Source organism: Sarcophilus harrisii, chromosome 1 (assembly GCF_902635505.1).
Source record: "Sarcophilus harrisii chromosome 1, mSarHar1.11, whole genome shotgun sequence".
Classification (NCBI taxonomy): Eukaryota; Metazoa; Chordata; class Mammalia; order Dasyuromorphia; family Dasyuridae; genus Sarcophilus; species Sarcophilus harrisii.
Genome location: NC_045426.1, coordinates 493,638,721 through 493,661,150, shown reverse-complemented (window position 1 = coordinate 493,661,150; position 22,430 = coordinate 493,638,721). Strand labels below are relative to the sequence as shown.

At 33.6% G+C, this 22,430-nt stretch overlaps 1 protein-coding gene across 4 annotated transcripts in view; it reads right to left on the bottom strand.

Annotated features, from left to right (window-relative positions):
- Positions 1-15,757, bottom strand: part of ESCO1 (establishment of sister chromatid cohesion N-acetyltransferase 1) — a 50,577-nt gene extending 34,820 nt beyond the window's left edge. For 2 of the 4 annotated variants that reach the window (XM_031946547.1, XM_031946549.1), the window contains exons 1-4: positions 15,531-15,756; positions 4,284-4,330; positions 2,335-2,392; positions 172-268 (exon numbers count right to left, since the gene is read on the bottom strand). The gene's annotated coding sequence lies outside the window, so the exon portion shown is untranslated. Of the gene's footprint in view, positions 1-171; positions 269-2,334; positions 2,393-4,283; positions 4,331-15,530 lie in introns of all 4 variants that reach the window. The other 2 variants (XM_031946550.1, XM_031946548.1) reach the window with 2 other exon arrangements.
- Positions 15,758-22,430: the final 6,673 nt, after the last annotated feature.

The following is a 22,430-nucleotide window of genomic DNA, read 5'->3' as shown; positions in this document are numbered from 1 at the left end:
CAATGTACATAAATAGCCTCAATTTACCAACATTTAAAACTTTTAATTTGACTTAATCTATACAGGATTACATAGATGGTACATACTGATGACCTATATATTTAAGCCATAACTTTTCTTATTTGACCACAATTTGGTTTAAGTTCAATATATACAATGGGTTTTACTTACAGTTTCTCCCTAAAGGACGTAACTTCAGCCACCTTAACTTCTGAAAATATGACAAAAGCATTCCTTATAAACTTGCTCTTGACACATTACATTTTACCTAAAAGGAAGATTACGTATGAAAACATTTAAATGAAAGACAATGGCAATATTTCTCCTAAGATAGTGGGGAGTTAGGAGGGAAGCATTGGTATATCAATTATCACCTGACTTCTGGAGCCTGGTCTGCTACTTCATGGCTATAAAACTTTGGAGCAACTCCTCTATATATCTGAGCTTCAATTATGCAGAAAATAAAGTTAAAACCTTCATGATCCAATTCCAATTGTGAAAATTAAAAAAGATCAAATATGTAAAAAGTATACTCTGTAATTTGAATCATCATAATATTTATAGAAATATTACACGGTTCCAACAATACTTCTTCACTTGTACACAACTAAATAGTCAGAATTGAATTGTTTTTATTCACATTTAAAACAATCATTAGAAGGCAGCCTGATTAGAATGGAAATAATACCAAGTTTGAAAAATCAGAGGATTGAAATCTTAATTCTATCACTTACTACCTTTGTGGCATTAGACAAGTCACTTAGCCTTAATTTAAAAATTTTAAGTCTAGACTAGATGATTTCTGAGTTCCCTATCATCTCTCTCCTGGTTTTCCTCCTATGTGACTGATGTTTTTTCGTCGTCTTTGCTGAATAATTTATTCAAGTCACATCTGTTAACCATGAGTAATGGAAGAGGTGTATTCTTCCAAACCGAATTCATTATCTTTCCTCAATCCTTGTAAACTTCCCCATTACAATCAAAAGTTACCACTATTTTCTCTTAATACCCATGCTAACAACCTAGATGTTATCCTTGATTCCCCAATTCTTTCTTACCCATATCCAGTCTGTTGTCAAGGCTTATCAATATTATTTTTGTATCATCTCTTACAAATGTCCTTTTCTCTTTTGATAATGCTATTCTGGTACAGGTCATCATCTCTTCATACCTGGACTACCACAACAGCCTGCCACAAGTCTCTCGTTCTCCCTCAAATGCCATTTTTCCAGTCTTACACCCCACCATGGACAGGGCAAAAATAGAATAACTATGGTATAAAGATTTAAAAGGATATAATCCAATGATATGTCAACAAATTTTGTTCTTTGCTTATGCCATGCTAAGCAATACATCTTATTTACCATCAATCAAATATTCAAACTGAGTTCAGAAAAGGGAGAAGACGGGTTGAAAGGATCTGGTCTAGATGATATAATACCATGTCAAACCTTGAGAAAAGGGTACAAGAATAACTAGCTTATTTATCCCACAAGGTTCTAAAGAAAGAATCAGGAAGTTTTCATTCCAGGAGATGTAATTACATCAATATTTCCTGGTCTCCTTTAAAAGCATCAATCTGACATGATTTTTGCATGTGACAAGCAAGTAGTAAAAAAATTGCCAAAATATCTGAACTTGGGAATCACTTGAGTTAGCAACTTAAACTCTCCAAAACAATTACAGTTAATATAGCAAATATGTTGAAAATTTTCATGATAATGATTAAAGATAAAAGAAATATAAGCTAATTTTAAGATGTAACCAAAGCAATGGATTACAGAAAAACAGTAAGGGCTTTTAAATTTTTGTCAAGTCTTAAAAGCTCTTAGGAAATATACTATATGATTGTATGGCTACCTGACACTAAAATTCTCATCTAATATCTAACTGTACTAAAATTTTCAATAACATTTTTCTAGAATCACAGAATTTTATTATTAGAAGGGACCCCAAGATCATTTAGTACAATTCATCCCCAAAGCATGAGCAACCTAACCAAAATACCTAATAACTGGTCATTCAATCTCTACTTAAAAGATATCTAGAGACTGAGAATGACAGAAATTTTCTGTGAAAAATAAAATTCCAAATGTGATTCCTTACAATTAATATTATTTTTAGTAGTTTTAAATATGTCAACTTTCTATAAAAGGACAATTAAAATTATTTGAATAATATTAATACAACTGAGTTAACAATTTATTCTATTACTATGGTGAGTTGGTTAAGTGAATTTTTTTCTCCTTTTAAAATTTCAATAAAGTAGTATAATACATGACACCCTGACCATCAAATAATTCATCCTGGAAAACAGAATTATTAACTACTTACCTCAGAAAAACACTTGAGATCACTTTTTAAAAATTGGATAGCCAATTTTCTTATAATTCTATAAAAAAAAGGGGGAGGGAATAGTACATTAATACACATCCATGAACTCTTATAAAAAAGCCATCATAAAAATATTTTATAAGAATTTTCATTTAAATGATTCACTAAGCTACCTTAAAAAACTAAAGCTGACTTGCCCATTGGCTTGACATAGTCTTCTATAACTGTGCTCAGAAAATACAAGCACATTTCAATTAGACCCAATGTCCCATTTTTTCACATCATTCCATTTTCCCCCAGGAGGATTCCTAACTTAGCATAGGGTAGGCTTTAAAGGTAGAATAATTTTGGAAAATACATAAAAAGTTCACTTAAAATGTGCTTCAATTATTATATTACCAGTAATAATTTAATAGAAGATGCATTAACTTGCACATTGTTCTATATTAAATATTTCAGGTTAAATTAACTCATTAAATGTCTTCAAAATTAGAATAGTTCCAGCCTAAAGAAAAATGGATAATTCTTTAATTATCCACCAAAACCGTTAGTTATATAAATTTTACCCTGTATTAAATTCTCTAATTTAATATTTGTTCACATTCATTTCTTCTGTATAATGTTACATCTAAGGAAGTAAAATTGTCAGTTAATTAGATCCCATGAATCCTTATATATCCCCATTGATAGCTTTCAAATTCAATTCAGACCTGCAACAACTCATCTATGGCTACTGCCTCAATCAAAAAATTACACAGAAAGTGAATACTACAGGTAAGTCATGATTCTATAGAATCAAAGACAAAAAGAAAAAGTATTTTCTCTTAGGGTACCAAACAATTCAGGAAGTAGTGCTGAGATATCTCATTGTTTCTAAAATTCTATACTTGTTAATTTGATACTCTGTGGTCATTAGGTTTTTATAATACAGTGATCAAGTTACAAACTATAATTAGCATGGCAATATTTAAACAAGCTGTAACTACCCAACTCTAGGGCCAACTGTTTATCAAAGATTTTTGAATTATTTTGCTGCAAAGTTTCTAGAACTGTCCTAAATTCTTCGGTGGAATCTGGAACTAGATGCTTTTATACTTCCTGTCTTCATCGCTCATCTCTTGTAAAATGGATTCTCTACAGACCTCCACTCCTCTCTACAGTCTGGCATTTGTGCTAGTACTATACACTGGCTAATATATTTATATATGACACAACTCCTTTCATTTTCCCTAATGATCTCTATCCAGAAAAGAGAAGAACCTACCTTTCGATTAATGTTTTTTAGCTTCCTCTAAAAATGATTAGGATGGGGACTGACAAATGCCATGGGCTTGGATTTTTTCATCTAATTTGAGGGTGTATGGAGCCAATTATCTCATACAATTGTTTAATTTCCTAACCACCTTATAAATCAATTGCTAACAACTAGCCTCAAACTATCAACTTACAAAACCACATTTCTAGCCAAGGATCTTATTGGCAATACACAAGAGCTCTAATACTAATCCCTAAATTGTTTTACTAGAACATAAAAGAAAAATAATGTGAATTGTGTACCAAAAAAAAATTTGTTTTAATTAAGCTATAGGTTTACTAATATCTAATTGATGTAACTCAGATATTGAGTCTCTATCCCTAGACAGAGACTGAAACCTTATTTTCAATATGTAGAATTCTATGAATTCTACATATTAATTGAAAGGAAAATAGGCTTCTTTTCTAAAAGGTAATGAAGTAAATGTTTCTAATAAATAGTTCAATACTGTATTGACTTATCCTGGAAAGAAAATAATTAAGTATAAAGTTCATAAGAAAAACTATAATTAAATCTTTTAATTCATCAGCTGCATAATAATCTCTACTTTAATAATGTTGATTTTAGTATTACTGTAAAATAACCAATATGTAGATTTCAAACAAGTAGCCTAAAACTTACATATAATACTCACATCTGAAAGGAAGCTCCACGAAGAAAGCCCAGCAAAATATGAAGTATCTAGTTTAAAATCATAAAATAAAATGTCAAAAATGTTCAGACCTTAATAAAATACATGATCTAAACTCTATAGTATATTATCAGCAAGAATACTGTTATTTTATTTCTTTGTGGCTTTTTCCAGATAAAAGAAATTAATGAAACTTTAAAAAACAATTATTTTAAACTTTTGGAAACATTTGTTTATATTTTGAGCCTAAGAAAAAAGCAATGTTAATGGTTAATCCATTTTCAACACCAGTTTACATGGCTCCAAGTTAATGAAAGAAAATAGAAAATAGAAGCAATTACTAAACAAGAATACTCAACAAGAAAATGCCACTTCAACCATAAACATTGACAGTTATATCCAGTCCGACCTACAAAAGTTTAGATGGATTTAAGAAGATGTCTTAAATCTTCTCCTTTAATCAATCTCACACACATAACCCCAGAATGCTAAGATGATTCCATGAACAATTAGGCTTTTAGATCTAATTCTGTACCCAAGATATGATGACATAGAAAGAGCAGATCCCCTGGAATAGGCCAAAGATTAATTTGATCTCTCAGGCGGCCATAAATTTGAAAAGGTTTTTCAAGTATGTTCTGAATTATTTCTAAGACTCATTACAGCCTGTTAATGAATTATTTTAGGAAAATAAATAAGCTATTATATACTATTCAGTTTTTATTCAAAAGAGACTCCTAAAACTATGTAAGAGATTCAAGTAATATCTGTATCTAGAGTATCAGATTTGCAAGAATAAGCAACTTTTAGATTTTCTATTCTAGAAGTACTTCTCACAAGAAATGTATTGTTTTATTTATTATTTCTTTACTTAAAACTTCTGATCCTAAAGCTAGTTGACATGATTCTGTTTTTCTAGGAGTGAAGGTTGTGGGAAAAGAGGGGTTGACAACATCATTAGCATCCAACAGTAATTATGAGGAGCTATTGCACTAACAAATTCAAATTTTGGTGCAACCTGAGAATACCACAGTTGAGGCTTTACTGAACCTCATTGAGACTGAGATTCTACATTGAGATTCTATAACTGGATAGAGGGTGAAATCTTGTTATTTTCAAATTTTATGACTGTGAATGCTATATATGGGTAGAAAGAAAAATAGACTTCTTTTCTAAAAGGTACGAAACTAAATGTATCTTGACTCAGAATCACAGGAGTTGGAAGTGTTCTCAAAAAGGTACATATCTCTAACTCATATCTGAAAATCCAAAAATCAACTTTTACAATAATTTCTAACAGTGAAAAGTGGTATTTCATCATCTCCTCAAAGACCTGACAAAGACAGAAGACAGCCTACTCTGGAAGACTGTTAAAAAGTGATTCTTTACATTAAAACTAAAGCTACTTCTCAACCACAGTACCTGACGCACTGTAGCCATATAATAAATGCTTGTTAATTTGACTTCCATCCTATTTTTCCTATTTCTTATTCATGAAGCAACTTCTTACTTAAAATCTCCTCTATGTGACATTTCAAATACTTCTCATGAAATCCTTGTCAACAAGATGGAAGAATGTAGACTGAATCAAAGTACAATGAGGGGAAAGTGTTAAAATGAATGCCTCCATGTCACTTTACAGGAAGGTAGAGTGATATGTCATAGGACTTTGTCACCTTCTCTGACCTTTTCAATATTTTAATAGTGATATGCATGAAGACACAAGACATCTTGATTAAAATTGCAAAGACAATGCTAAGAGAAGCAAGTGGATGTTGCTGATGGCTGTGATATGTACTGGATGGAAAAAAATCAAGATTTAAAATTATCTTTGCAAGCTAAAATGGTAGACAAAATTAAGAAAATTTAATAGGCAAAAAAACCCATAAAGCACTTTATTTCAATCCAGAAACTTTAGTGAAAAACAGGAAGATGGAGACCTGGCTAAGCAACAACTTATGTTGGAAAAAAGGTAGCTTAGGTTTGACTGCAAGCTCAGTATGGACCAACTATGTGGTGAATCTAAAGAATATTAAGATCATTTTAGCTATATTAAAATATTTTATGAAATCTTAATTGAATTTTAAACTATTTGTATTTTTAAAGTAACAATCAGTTCAAGTAAAGATTGTTTGTGACAATAGATTTTATAATTAAAACTCATCGGATATGATTGCTAAATTTGTATGTTATATAGTTTAATATTTTTAAATACATGCATGCCACTAAAGTATATACTCTTTTCTTTTTAATTTAAATAAAATGGAAGGACCAACTTCAACCACATGGAAATATTTTACCTGTTCTAGTTATTTATATGGAGAAAATAAAATTTGCAAATACTATCAAATGAAATATAAAATACATGACTCAAATCAGAAAAGACTTAAAAAGACCATCTAGGTCAACACTGAAAACATCTTTACAACATCCCCTTTACATTTCAAGATCTCCAGAAATGGGGAGTTTGTTTCCTAAAGCAAGGTATTCTGGGGTTTTTTGGACAGGTTTATTTATTTGGCAACTTTTCCTTAAATTGCAGAAAATTTACATCTTGTAACTTCTATCCTTTAGTCTGAATTTTGTTCTCTGGGGTTAGATAGAATAAGCATGATATAACAAGAAGTATTTAAGTGCTTACTTATATTAGAGCTAAGCACTATGCTCTGCAATGGGGATACAAAGAAAAACAGAAACAGTCCCTACTCTCTTGAACCTCACAATCTAGAGGAGGAAACAGCTAACTATAAAAACATACCCAGTGTAAATGGAAGGCAATCTCAAAGGGAAGGCAGTGAGTGAAGAGAGGGGAAAGGGAGAAGAAAGATCTACAGAAGGAGGAATTTGAGTAGAGTTTCTGAAGGAGGCCAGGAAAGCTACAAGTCTGAAGGTGACTAGAAAAAAGTCAATGCAAGTCTTAGTTCCCAGCACTTTCTCTGGCTGTTCCCCAAGACTGAAATACTGACCTTCCTCACTCTTAATAAGATATCCCTGGCATTTTTTTAAGTCCAAACAAAAATTCCATTCTTTACCTTGCCTAGTCTCTCAATTCAAATGCTTTCCCTTCTGTTAATTATTTTTTGTTTCATCCATATAAGACTTGCTTTGTATAAACTTGTTTGTTGTTTTTCCCATTAGACTGTAAATAACTTGAGGGCAAGGATTCACATTATAAATTTGAGTCATTCCACTGTTGGAGGAGTGAAATGATCCAGACATTCTGGAAATCAATTTAGAACTATATCTAAAGAGCTCTTAATCTCTGCAGAGTGTTGACCCAATAATACCACTACTAGTCTGTATCCCAAAAAGATTCCCCCATTCCCTCCCACCCAAAAGAGGGGGAGGGGAAGAAGGACCTATTTGATATTTTAACAACTTTTTTGTAGTAGCAAAAAGTGGACATTGAGGGAATGCCCATCAAGTAGAGAATGGCTGAGCAAGTTTTGGTCTATGATTGAATTAGAATATTAATGTGCTATAAGAAATGATGCTTTCAGAAAAAGCTAGAAAGACATAATTACATAAACTCATGCCAAATAATGTGAACAAAAACGGAACACTGCACACAGTAATAGCAATATTATTTAACGATTAACTATGAAAGAAAAAGTCATTCTCATCAATACAATAAATCAAGCCAATTCCAAAGACCTCATGATGAAAAATAATATTAATTTTCAGAGAAAGAACTGATAGAAATATAATGCAAAGTGAAGTATGCTACTTTCCACTTTATCTTTTTGTATATGAAATGGTGTTGATTTTGGTCTGTGTTTTCTTTCACAACCTAATATGGAAGTCTGTTTTGTATGACTGCAAATACATAGTTTATATCACTTGTTTGCCATCTCAGAGAGAGGTAGGAAATGGAGTAAGAGAATCTGGGACTCAAAATAAAATATAAATAAATATGAATGCTAAAAACTATTTTACACGTAAAAGGGAAAAAATAAAAAAACTATTTAAAAAAAACACAAAAACTCCAATAGTTATTCCCCAGTTGATATATGGTCAAAGTACATAAATAAAAAAGCAGTTTTTGGAGGTAGAAAACAAAGGTATTATGTAGTCATATGGAAAAAATGCTCTAAATCAGCACTGATTAGAAAAATGCAAATTAAAACTTGAAGAAACTATTTCATACTTATCAGAATGGCTAAAATGATAGGAGAAAAATGATAAACGTTAAGATCATGTGGAAAAACTGGGTCATTAATGCATAACTGGCAAAACTATAAAACAATCCAATCGATTTGGAGAATAATTGCTCAAAAAGTTTTACAACTGTATATGTTGATAGATATATACATACATATACTCTTTAACCTGCAAATAAATAAATAGATGCACTCTTTGATCTATAATATTACTATTACATCTGTTTCCCAGGTGATTAAGGAAAAAGGAATTCTAAAATATTTATAGCAGCTCTGTGATGACAAATGGAAATTGAGAGGATACCCATTAATTGAGGAATAATGAACAAGTTATAGTACATAGTGATAATAGAATACTACTGTACTTTATAAAGAGATAAGTAATTTGATTTTAGGAAAACATGGAAGTACCTTCATGAAATGAAGAATGAAATGTGTAGAATCAAAAGAATGTTACATATACAGTAACAACAATGTTGTTTGAAGAGTCAATGTAAATGACTTAGCTATTATAAGTTATCTGAATATTTAAATCAACTACAAAGGACCTATGAAAGAAGAAGCTATCCACTTCCAGAAAAAGAAATGATATATGGAACAAAGAAATGATATATGGAACTATCAATTGTATAGTTGTGTGTGTGTGTGTGTGTAAATGTCCTTTTCTAGTGTGGGAATGAAAGGGAGGGAAATAATTTTGAACTCAAGTGTTACAAAAATAAAACAAAAATAAAGTAATGGGGAAGTAAAGAACATAAGGTTTGTTTGTTTGTTTGTTTTGGGTGGGGGGCGGGGATGAATTGAAGGAAAGACAATGGACCTCAGGAATGATGGTATCAGATTCCTCTAAACAGATACACTAACTTACTATCCATCAACTGTGTGTAATAAAGCATTCTTCTGCACTGTCAAAAAAACAAAACAAAACAAAACATGATAAAACATAAAGGATTACAAACAAAATTAATCTTAAAATACAGTTATCAAAATATTAATTAAAAAACAAAAAAAAACAAACAAACAAACAAACAAAAAAACAACCACCACCACCAAATTCACAGATCTAAGGTTAAGAAGCTTTGGTATAGACACAAAAGAAAACAAGAAAAGAAGAACTTTAGAAGACGTGATCTACTTGAAGATCTACCAAAGAGACTAGGAAGAAGTGTTAAGTAAGAAGAAGACCAGGACAGAACAATGGTACACATACACAAAAAAACTAAAAATGACAGAATCCATGAGGAAATGATAATTGATAGCATCAAAGACTACAGAGAAATCAAGAAGGATGATTAAGAAAAAGCCAGTAGATTGACAACTCTAGTTAAAAAGTAGTTTTTCAATCGAAACAATGATGCCAGAAGCCAGATTGCAAAGGATCTAGAATCCAGGGAAAAGATAAGAAGTAGTGGGGCTCAGATAAGACCACTTTTCCAGCCAGAACAGGAATGAGAAATAAATGATAGCTAACATAAGTGACTGAATCAAATAAAGACTTTTTTTTTTTTTAATGATGGAGAGGAAATGTTTGCAAGAGTAGGAGGAGTCAGCCCATAGGTAGAAGATTAGAGAGTTTGGATGGTAGTAATGGCAACCTAATAGAGAAAAGAGCACGAATGCACACTTGTTTAATTGACAAAAAGAATGATCACCTTTTCATGCAATAGAGGGGTAAAGGAAGAGATAGGGAGGGAGTATATCAACTATAAGAAAGGATGAGGGGTAAAAGAAAGAGTTCTTGACAAAAACGCAATTTTTTTGAAGCTCAGCTGAGGTGGATACTTAAGGAATGAAAAGTTTTAGAATGGCTGCTATGGTGATGAGATATTATATCATTTACAGAATGTGAAAGCATTAACAGTGAAGGCTTAGATGAGATTATATAACGTAAATCTGTATTTGTGATCTCCTCAGTTCCATATAACATTAGAAGTCAGAGAATAGGAATAGTTCAAGGCTGGGGTTTAGAAAGGCATGACTGACAACAGAATAAGAGCAAGAGCTATAAGTGTAGAGGACGACACAGTGTTGAACTGATTCACTATGCAGTTAAGATAGGGAAAAAGAGGAGTTTAGCCAATGCAGAGTAATGGTGAAATATTACCATGGTAAGACATTTTTTGGTCATAGCCAAAGAAGGAATTCATTTTGACAATTCAAATTTGTTAGAGGATTTTGTTTTTCTTTTTTTTTCCTTATTGGAAAGAAAAGGAGAGAAAAATTGATTTTTGTTAATTTTAAAAACTAAATTAAAATTTTTGAAAATGAAACTAAAGAGCAGAAGAATTGACCATCATAGTGAAGACAAAGAACAGGGTTAAATTAAGCATGGGAAAATATGGAGTGATAAGAAATTACCATCAGATAAGGGAAATACAGAGTGCATAAAATACATAAGTGGAACACTTGTGGGGGATGACAATTCACAGATAGACTCCACTTTGCTTTTCCCTGGGCACTTTTTCCCCAGGTAGAAACTTGGCGGGGAAAGAGGGAAGAGGAAGGAGGAGTGACCATACCATTTTAGAATTTATAAAAGGAATGATAAGAAAATCAAGTACAATTCTAGATAATAATGCAGATTTCAAAGAGTTCAGAAAAAGTTTAATTAGAATCTTATGGCCTAAAAGTCTTACAGGGAAGTGAGCATAAGATGTTGAAAAGCACACAAAATCAAATCCTAAGGACACAAAGAGAAGCAAATCAATGGAGCTCACCTCCTCCTATCTCAAAACAGCTTGACAGTTCTCATCTGTCTATCAACACTCACTCAGGTGTTATTTTACATAAGGCCTTTCCTGATCACCTCAGTTGTCTGTGCTCTCACTCTCTTGAAAAATATTATGCTGAAATTAACTTTCTTCACCCAGTAGGTATAAATTTGAAAAATAACACTGATTCTTTAACATGAAATCTGAGTGCATCCCATATAGAGACAAAGAGAAAAGTGCAGCCTATAATGAGACAAAGAGGGAGGGTACACTTGCTCATAAAATTTTCAACAGTCACACCAAGTCTCCACTTGAATGAATGGTGAATAATAAATAAGCTGTTAGTACGTGAATAAAGTCATTTAATATTAGGAAATCATTTGGAAATTGAAACAGCAAGGATGCTGTCTATTTTTTTTTTTCCAGTTCCAACCAACAGGAAATTTAAGCCTGAACTGCCTGCATAAAAATATTTTAAGTTTATTACTCTGTTCAAATAACATAATTTTTGTTTAAAGACCTCAGCTTCACATTTTACATGTGCAACTAAAAAGCTCAAAATACAAATACTTATTTAATTTAAAAAATTATATTTATTATCATTTATGACCATAAGCAAATCATCTGACCTCTTTAAGAATTTTCCCCCCTTCACTGTTAAAGCAGAGATATTCTTACTATTTATTTACTGAGCTACCTTAGAGTGTTAGGGCAAATTCCCTATACTCTAGAGAAACACGAGTTATATTAATAACCAACTAGATTTCAAATGTGAAGAAATGGGTATAGTTGTGACTTAGTGAAAATCACAATTTCTCCAAGACCCTAAAAGACTGTACTGCAAGATGTGTTTATATGATAAGTTTATAGTCACTAAAGAATGAATATATTCTTTAAACAGAGTTTTAAACTGAACTTGAGCGGAACTAACCACTACTTATATTCTGATTTTACTAACAATTAGTATGGCTCTATACATACAAGGCCTCAGTCCGGAAACCGGCATCAAAGAAATGTATTACGACTAAGAAATCTAGAAACTCAATATATTACACATACTTGTGAAAATCAGGCACACTTCATAAATGGTAAGGAAAGATAATATTTATAAAACAATTTACTTGAGCTATTTGATTAAACTGATGTGTTACTTAAAACAACTTTATGAGATAAGTACTGCAAGTTATCCCCATTTACATCATAGTATTTCATTTGGTGGTTTCCAATGATTCAGTTCATAACATATTCAGTGAACCTTCTCATCTTGTATCTTCTGTTCATTTCCCTCAAAATATTCTATTTGGGGGTCAACTGACAAGGGAGGGGAATGGGAAGGGAAGACCTTCAGGGCTCTCTAGATCCCAGCTTCTTAAATCTGTGGGTTGTAATTCTTCATACACCTTTATGACACTGTCTTCACTCTTTACTAGTAGTATGCTGAAGTCTACTTATTCCCACTATGTACCTTTCCAGGGCCTTTGAGTGATCTACAACATTAATTTTTCAGATGTGGCATTCCCTGACCTAGAGTAAAATGGAAAAAATAGTGACTTTAAGAGATAAGTCTTAATATCAATGAGGTGCTTGTGGTTATTAAAAGGCAATCAAGTCAATTCTCCGACTCAATTTTGGGTCTAGGTCACTGTCCTTTTGCAGTAACTGTCCATGACAGACATACTAATGGATTAGCTCCATGCTACCATTTTATACCAAAAAACTAGATTCAGAAAAAATATATATATAACTGAATCTACCAACTTAAGTCCTTATTAATAATGAACTCGTCAGACTTTGGATCAAACAAGTCAGTGATAAGTGTAGAATATAAAGGGATGTAAATAATGTATTTTCTGATGTTTTCAAGACCCAGATATTTAATTAGACTGTCATATGTTTGGAATATATATATATATATATATATAATTCAAAGTCTAGGACCAATGTCCTTAGTAGGAAGGGAAGACAGATGAACATCTTAGCATTTGTCAACTCCCAACTATTTGTTACCTTGATCTGGGTTACTCTCAAGTCATTAGTACCTGTTCCTGAATTATAATATGTATAAATTTCTTAGAAGGAACCTATTCTCATCATTTCCACATAATGACAAAATGAAGGAATGAAGTCTGATATAAACTAACAAATGATAACTTTTCCTTTGGAAAAGGTCTTAAGTCATATTTATGGCCTTGATAATATGCTAACTATCCTTCCCTTTTACAGTCTTTATAACCAGTGACATTGTCATTTTTTATTAACCATATCAATTTATGTTCATAGTATTACAAAGAAACCAGAAATAACAATCAGTTCTAGGAAAGTTAGACCACACAGCACTTACTAAAAAATGCCACAGACAATTCCCAAACAGAATGTTCCCAATATTTATCACTGAATTAATTTTAAAGGTTTTTCTTTAAATTGTAACTTTGGAATTGCAATCTGGCTCCTTTATTTGGATTTGATATTCTACAAAAAGTCAATCATTCAAAACATTACAAAGAGTATCACCATTTAGAATATATAAACTAAGAAACAGAATATTGGAATCCTAGACAGAATGGCTGAGCATTGGAATCTTAGGTGTTCCTTGAGTAAGGAACATTTTTTTTGTGGGCCTCAGTTATACTTTGTAAAATGAGGTGAATGACTAATTGATTTCTAAGGACCACTCCAAATCTAAAGCCAGGCAATCAGTAATAGTGCTTGATATTATATATGTTTACAAAAGTACATAATAATTCCTTTTAGTTATACTATCCTTCAAAGTAGACATATCTATGATCTGCATTTCTGGTTCCCTTCAACTACTTAAATGAAAACATTTTTGCATGTTCAAAATAAATTTTAATATACTAAGATAAAAATCTAAAAATCTAATCTAAAATACGGAGAAACATAATTGTATAGAGAATTTCTCTATAATTAAATTTATTTAGATTTTTAGAATTTAACCTAGTGTTCTGTACACAGTATTTAATATTTGCTGACTGTATGACTGGTTGATCAGTATATATATTCCTATGTGGAAGAAAACTTTGAACCATCAGGAATAGCTTTCCCAAAACTGCAAGCGTGAAAGTGAATCCACATTATGCATTCTATCTACCCTGCACAACATCACCTCTTTCCAAAATACCTCAGGAACACTAGGAAGTGATGATAAAGGGAAATCGACAATGGGAGGGGTGGAAAGGAGATTGCTTTTTTCCAACACAGACTTGTTTTATAACACTGAAAAACATTACGGCTAAATTCCTAATTCTTCATCTGACACGTGTAAACATTTCCAATTCTATTCCGATTCCTAATCTCAAGGGGAAGGACGAGATGTTGCACAAGGCCTAGGCACCCAAGTTAGAACAGTTAAGTGTATACTTGATTAAAAGGCCGAGTCTTCAAATACAGGCGAGAGGCGGCTAGAGGGCGCCGTGGATACAGCGCCGACCTCGGACACAGGAGGACGGGAGTTATTTGGCCTCAGACACTTGACACTTACTAGCCGTGGGACCCTGGGCAAGTCGCTTAACCCCAATGCCTCAAAAAAAAAAAAAAAAAAAAAAAAAGGCAGAGACATAACCATAATTCTAACTTCCCTACTCTTCTACCCCTGCCCCCAATTTTTAAAAACGGAAACAACAAAAATACTCAGAACATCAGCTACCAGGCAAATACATCTCATCTCCTTCCTATTCTGCTAAAAAAATAAGTGTTCTTTTCTCACTTTGTGTATGGCTAGCAGTTACTCAGAGAAATCGATCAGCCACACAAATAACATCAATGCTGCAATCAAATATCGCTGAAAGATGTTATTCAAGATACCCGATTCAGCCACAAAATAATGGATTTAGAATGCTTGAAAACTAGCTGCTCCATTCCAGCATTTTAACTTTACAAAGGAGAATTTGTAACCACGAGTCAACGGCATGGCTTTCGTAATTACCATTCCTTAGAATGAAGGAGGTTAGGAGGGTTCATCCCCCTTAAAGGGTAAATCTCCATTCATCGGGGCTCCCCCAGACTGCCAGGTGGGAGGGCTGAGGATGAGGAGCTCCGCAATCCCCTCTCCCACACCTCCTCCCTCCCGGATACCCTGTGACCTTGGTCCGCTTTCCCGGGCTCACTAATCCCTCACCCCATCTGGGAAGCATCCTAACCCGCAGGGAAGCAGAGGCCTCCTCGGGTCCCGAGGATACGGCTCGGGCTTTTGGCTGGGCTAGGGTCCAACACCGCGGGAAGGGAACGAGGGACGGAGGCGGATGGGGTCCCAGAGACAAACCCGGGCCGCCCCCATCCTGGCCCGCGGCGCAAGCCCTAGCCCGGGACTCCCTCATCCCCACGGCGGCGGTGGCAGGTGAAGCGGCCAGAAGGCTGCCTACCTCAGCGGCAGAGGCGGCCCCGCTCAACCACCACCCCGAGAGGCAGGCGCAAGGAGCCGGCATCCGCCCGGAAGAGAGAGGAGCGACCGTGGGGACACGCGGAGGGGCAGCGCCGGGCGCTCGAACGGGGACCCGAGGTGGGGAGTTCGGAAGGAAAGGAAGCGCACCTTCTTCATCCTCGGCCGAGCTTCCAACGGGAGCCGGCTAGTCACCTCACATCCGGGTACCGCGAGCAAGCCCCGGGGGCGGCGGCGGCGACGGCGACGGCGGCGGCGGCGGCTGCTGCTACTGCTTCTCCGGCTGCGGCTACTCGGAGGCGCGGAAACCCCAAACTTCCGGCGACTGAGACGACGACGGCGACGGCGACGGCGGGGGCGGGGGCACCGCCTCGCTCGCTAGTCAGACGGAAAGCTACCTGCAAGTTTCCTGGGCGCGCTTGCGCAGCGATTCGTCTTCGCCCCCTAGACCTCACTCAGCTGACTGCTTTGACCAGGGGCTAAAGATGGCCGCCGCGCGAGGTGCGCGTCAAGCCGGTTTTCGCCTAGGGCCGGACTTCGCGACCACCCCCCCTCCCCAGCTACCTCCGCCCTCAATTTCGAGGGACCAGGCGACAGAGACTTCTCTCCGCGCAGGCGTAGCGTGGGGAATGTCTAGAGACCGCCCCCATTTGGAGGCATTTAGGGAGGAAATGAAAGTAAAGGGGCGGGGCGAGGCGAGGCGGGACGCAGCTGGGGGGCAACGTCCCCTGGCGGCTGAGGTGCGGAATCGTTCTGTTGTTGAGGCCAGATTGAAGCTCTTGGCCCGCTGCTTAGCTTTTCCTCCGAGATTGTCCCAGACCTTCCATTTCGTTGCATTTCCATTTTTTCCCCTGTATCTTTCATCTGCCCCTGTCTGATGTCTCTTGCCTCTGTTATGGATTTCAGGTTTCCAAAATCCACTGTCACTACTTTATTCATACTAACGGCATTTACATAGTGTTTTTTAAGGTTTACAAAGAATTTGCCGCGTATTTCATTTGATCGTTGTAACCTTTGAAATAGATGATATTTATCTGTCAATAAAAAGTTATAATAAATATATATATAAAATAAAAATGAAATAGATGCTATTTACGTCAATAAAAAGTTATAATATATATATATATAAAATAAAGAAATAGATGCTATTTATCTGTCAATAAAAAGTTATGATATATATATATAATAAAAAAATAGATGATATTTATCTGTCAATAAAAGTTATAATAAATATATATATAAAATAAAAATGAAATAGATGCTATTTACATCAATAAAAGTTATAATAAATATATATAAAAATAAAGAAATAGATGCTATTTATCTGTCAATAAAAAGTTATGATATATATATAATAAAAAAAATAGATATTTATCTGTCAATAAAAGTTATAATAAATATATATATAAAATAAAAATGAAATAGATGCTATTTCATCAATAAAAGTTATAATAAATATATATATAAAATAAAGAAATAGATGCTATTTATCTGTCAATAAAAAGTTATGATATATATATAATAAAAAAGAAATAGATGATATTTATCTGTCAATAAAAAGTTATAATAAATATATATATAAAATAAAAATGAAATAGATGCTATTTACGTCAATAAAAAGTTATAATAAATATATATATAAAATAAAGAAATAGATGCTATTTATCTGTCAATAAAAAGTTATGATATATATATAATAAAAAAGAAATAGATGCTATTTATCTGTCAATAAAAAGTTATGATATATATATAATAAAAAAGAAATAGATGCTATTTATCTGTCAATAAAAAGTTATGATATATATATATAATAAAAAAGAAATAGATGCTATTTATCTGTCAATAAAAAGTTATAATATATATATAAAATAAAAAAGAAATAGATGCTATTTATCTGTCAATAAAAAGTTATGATATATATATAATAAAAAAGAAATAGATGCTATTTATCTGTCAATAAAAAGTTATAATATATATATAAAATAAAAAAGAAATAGATGCTATTTATCTGTCAATAAAAAGTTATAATATATATATATATAAAATAAAAAAGAAATAGATGCTATTTATCTGTCAATAAAAAGTTATAATATATATATAAAATAAAAAAGAAATAGATGCTATTTATCTGTCAATAAAAAGTTATAATATATATATATATAAAATAAAAAAGAAATAGATGCTATTTATCTGTCAATAAAAAGTTATAATATATATATATATAAAATAAAAAAGAAATAGATGCTATTTATCTGTCAATAAAAAGTTATAATAAATATATATATAAAATAAATAGATGCTATTTATCTGTAAATAAAAAGTTGTAATATATATATAAAATAAAAAAGAAATAGATACTATTTATCTGTCAATAAAAAGTTATTATAATAAATATATATATAAAATTTAAAAAAGATGCTATTTAATACTTTCATACATGTAGGAGAGATAGAACTTAAGGTCCCAAAGCTTGTAAAGATCTGAAACTGTATTTGAACTTAGTATTCCTGTGTTTAAGCCCTGCTGTGTCCACTGCACCACTCAGCTGCCTCATTGAACCAGAGATAGTGGAGAAAAGCCGTGCACACATACATAAATCCACACATGTATATTTAAACTCATCTCTACACAATCCTAGAGTTGTTAACTTTAACAACGTTTTTAACCCAGATTTCCCGCTTTATTCCTTTCCTTCCAAAATCAGTGGATGTGATCAGCTTGACTCTGGTCTCAAGCTGAAATTTAGAATCCAGGATAGAATTTTCATTCTGTGTCTTTAATTACCAGCCCTGCTATCCCCCCATTTCTGAGACAGACATGACCTGGCATGAGGCATGGACCACACCCTTAGTATTTATGATATTTCTCTAGACTGGTGTAATGGAAAGTCTATTAATTTTGAAAGAAAGAAAGGAACTGATTTTCTCTCCTGACTAGAGTCAAATCATTTAATTTCTCTGAGCCTCAATTTCTTCACATATAAAATGGAGATCATACCATTGTTATGAGATAAAATCGAGATAATACATGGAAAGGGCTTTGCAAAAATTGTTTAAATGATAGCTATTACATATTGTTATGCTACTGATGTTATATTCTTAGTATTATTTTGATAATATTTGTATGCTTTTATTTTTATATTTACTATATTTTATCCTTATGATTTTATTTACTATTACTATTTATCTTTATGTCTACTATGTAAAAGTACAATAAGATATACAAATCTCAAAGATTAAAAATGTCTTGGCTTCTCTAAGTGTTTAACAGCTTGAATATTTTTCCTTAAATTAAAAAAAAATCGAAGTACTTTCACATGTCTCATTTTTCTCAAGTAATCCTTAATAAATGAATAAATTATATTTACCTATAGTCTTTCAGAAATACATTTTAAATCCCAGGAATAAGTTATAAACTTTAAATATAGTTAATGAATTTATAAGTTCAATTTTTGTAGCAAATTTTGATTTTATATTATTTTCTCTACAGAACTCTGAAATCTATTTTATAATTTAAAAATTTTTACAAAATCATTAGTCAGATTGTTCATATTTTTTTTACCAACATTAGATATTATTGCTCAAGAAACAGTTATTAAGCAAATAATTTAATAGGTCAAAAACAGAGTTCCTGCTCTCAAAGAGGTCATATTCCAATAAGACAATATAGTTTATAATATATACAATATAATTTATAATTATAAGACAATAATAATTTATAATTATTATTAATAATTATAAATATACACACATTCGTATGGTATAAATGAGAGGTGATTTAGAAAGGAGTTGGGGGAAAAGAACAGGAAAGGCCTGCAGAGGATGGGATTTTATCTCAGTCTTGAATATTACATGAAAAGCAGACTGAAAAGATGCTCTAAATCACTTTTGTTAAGAGAAATGCAAATTAAGACAACTCTGAGGTACCATTATAAGTGAAGTTCTGGTTAGCTTTCTGGAGGTCTGGGACCAGCCTTCATTTTAGCAGAGTAATCACCTTGAGAATAGCCAGATGATAAAGTCCAAAAGTCTTTATTATCTCCTTGCCTGGGGTTCAGCTAGCTTTCTGGAGGTCTTCAGATGATTAGATAGGTTAACTGCTTGGGGAAGAGGGTTTGCTTGTATCTCTTCAAGAGGAGAAGGAATCAGATGGGTGCCAATGAGCTGTATTCACCTTGTCCATCAGAGAGAAACAGAAAAAGAGAAAAACCTCAAAACAAAAAAGAAGATTTAAGAAACATCTGACACTGAAAGAGCATGGCTGACAATGAGATTTAAAAGAACTTTTAAAATCTTCAGAAATCATTGGATTCCTTGAGTTGAAAAATTGTTGATGAGACTATTGCAGTACTTCAGAGCTTACAGCAATTATTGGATTCCTGGCACATGAACTAATGGACAATGGATTCTTTTTGGACTATTTCTAGGATGTATAAATGTATAAATTCTCATGTTGATTCATGTTATTTGTTACATTAATACTAACCTGTGTTATATTGCTATGTGCTTATGTATGTTATGTAATTATGTATAATGCCTCCCATATTGATGGATTTATGTATACCTGTTTCAAATGAGCCCCTTCAGAAAAACCGCTAATTTGATTTGATTTCCCATTTCCTTTGCTGTTTTTATCTCCCTTCCTGAGCTTTTCCACTGAAATCAGGATCGGAGGTTTTTCCACTTAAATACACTGGGGAGAGGGAGGGGCGCTCAGTCCCTGTTTGGGTGCCAAAATGTGTTTTTCTTCTTTAAAATATAATGGTTCTCTCTGGGAGCAGGTTTCTTGGGGAGGTTTTCTGGAGGCAGCCTTAGTTTCAGTTAAAAGTAATAATCACCCAGATGCATCCAGGTGTTCAAAGTTCAGATCTTTTATTGCTTCCTCCAAAATAGCCGGGTTAGTTTTTCTTAGAGGCCTATGTTTCTGCTTGGTTCCAAGAGCTCTTGCAGTTGTCCTTTGCCTCTGCTTTCTTCAGTCTCCAGGCAGCACAAAGGTGGAAGATGGAATGAATCTCTCTTGCCTCCCAGAGAGGGCTTCTGGCTCTCAATCTCCCAGAGTGCTGAATCTGGTTGCGCCTCCGAGAGTGTGCTTCTACTCAACTGAACTGACACTCCCTTCTCAATCTTTTCAGCTGAACTCCCGACTGAGCCTCTGTCCACTTCTCCCAAAGGTTAACTCCTCCTCTGAGAGAGTGGGATTATGAGTTTTTCCTCCCAGCATGCTCTCTGGCCCTAAGAGCTTCTTGCTTATATGAGCTCTCTAAAGGTGTGAACACAAGCATTGTTTCTATCAGTTACACTTAGTATTTTATTTCTTCTGGCCCATAACATCTCCTTGTACGATCAGATCAATCATACTGAACCATATGCTAAATTAGATAATTATTGTCTCTATCGACTCTAATGACTTAACACTTTGTAAGGATTCCAACAAGATGGGATTTAGTTTCAGTGGAGAAATGGAGGATAGGCCAGCCACCACAAAGGTGTTGGCTCTTTTATACTCCATTCTAATTACATCCTCGTAGGTGTGAATCTTGTAGAACTATATTAAGTACTAAGTACATGAACTGAACTAGAGAACTATTAATCACCAGGCTAAACTAAGATAACCATTGTCTTATCAATTCCACTGAATTAACACATTGTTGTAAGAATCATTGCCTAAGTATATTTCTCCAGAGTTCGGGCCCATTACAACTACACATCTCAGATTGGCTAAGGTGACAAGAAAAGATAATGCAGAATGTTGGAGGGAATGTGGGAAAACTGGGACACTGATACATTGTTGTTGGAACTGTGAACTGATCCAGCCACTCTGGAGAGCAATTTGGAACAATGCTCAAAAAATTAACAAACTATGCATATCCTTTGATCTAGCACTGTTTCTACTGGGTTTATTATATTCCAAAAAGATCTTAAACATCTTAAAGAGAGGGAAAGTGACCCACAAGTGCAAAAATGTTTGCAGCAGCCCTTTTTGTGATGGCAGGAAACTGGAAACTGAATGGATGCCCATCAGCTGGAGAATGGCTGAATAAATTATAGTATATGAATGTTATGGAATATTACTATTCTATAAGAAATGATAAGGAGGATGAATTCAGAGAGATCTGGAGAAATTTACATGAACTGATGCTAAATGAAAAGAGCAGAACCAAGAGATCATTGTACATGGCAGTGGCAAGATTATATGATGATCAATTCTGATGATCAAAGAAAGACATGATTCTTTTCAAAAATGAAGTGATTCAGGGCAGTTCCAATAGATTTGTGATGGAAAGAGCCATCTGCTCCCAGAAAATGGACTGTGGAGACTGAATGTGGATCACAACATGATATTTTCACCTTTTTTTGTTGTTACTTGCTTTTTTTTTTCTTTTTTTTTTTCCTCTTTTGATCTGATTTTTCTTGTGTAGCATAACAAATATTTAGAAGAATCACACAAATTTAAAATCTATATTGGATTATTTGTTGTCTAAGAGAGAGGAATGGTAGGGAGAAAGAAAAAAAATTGGAACACAAGGTTTGCAAGGGTGAATGTTGAAAATATTTTGAAAATAAGCTATAAATAAGATAAATACAAGTATTATTTTCTAATATGACAATTTAAAGTCGAGATTCAAATCTGATTATATGAAAAATCTCACTACCATTGAAGTTCTTGGCAATTTTCAATAACTTATTTAACATTGTTTTGGATTATACACATGAGAAATTCAAATTACCAATTCTGAAATCCTTGGACTTGAGTCTTGCTTCCCCTACATGTTGTATGGACTTAGACAAATACAAGACCCTAATTCTTGTCCTTTGCCTCTGCTTTCTTCAGCCTCCAGCCAGCACAAAGGTGGAAGATGGAATGAATCTGACCGCCTCCGAGA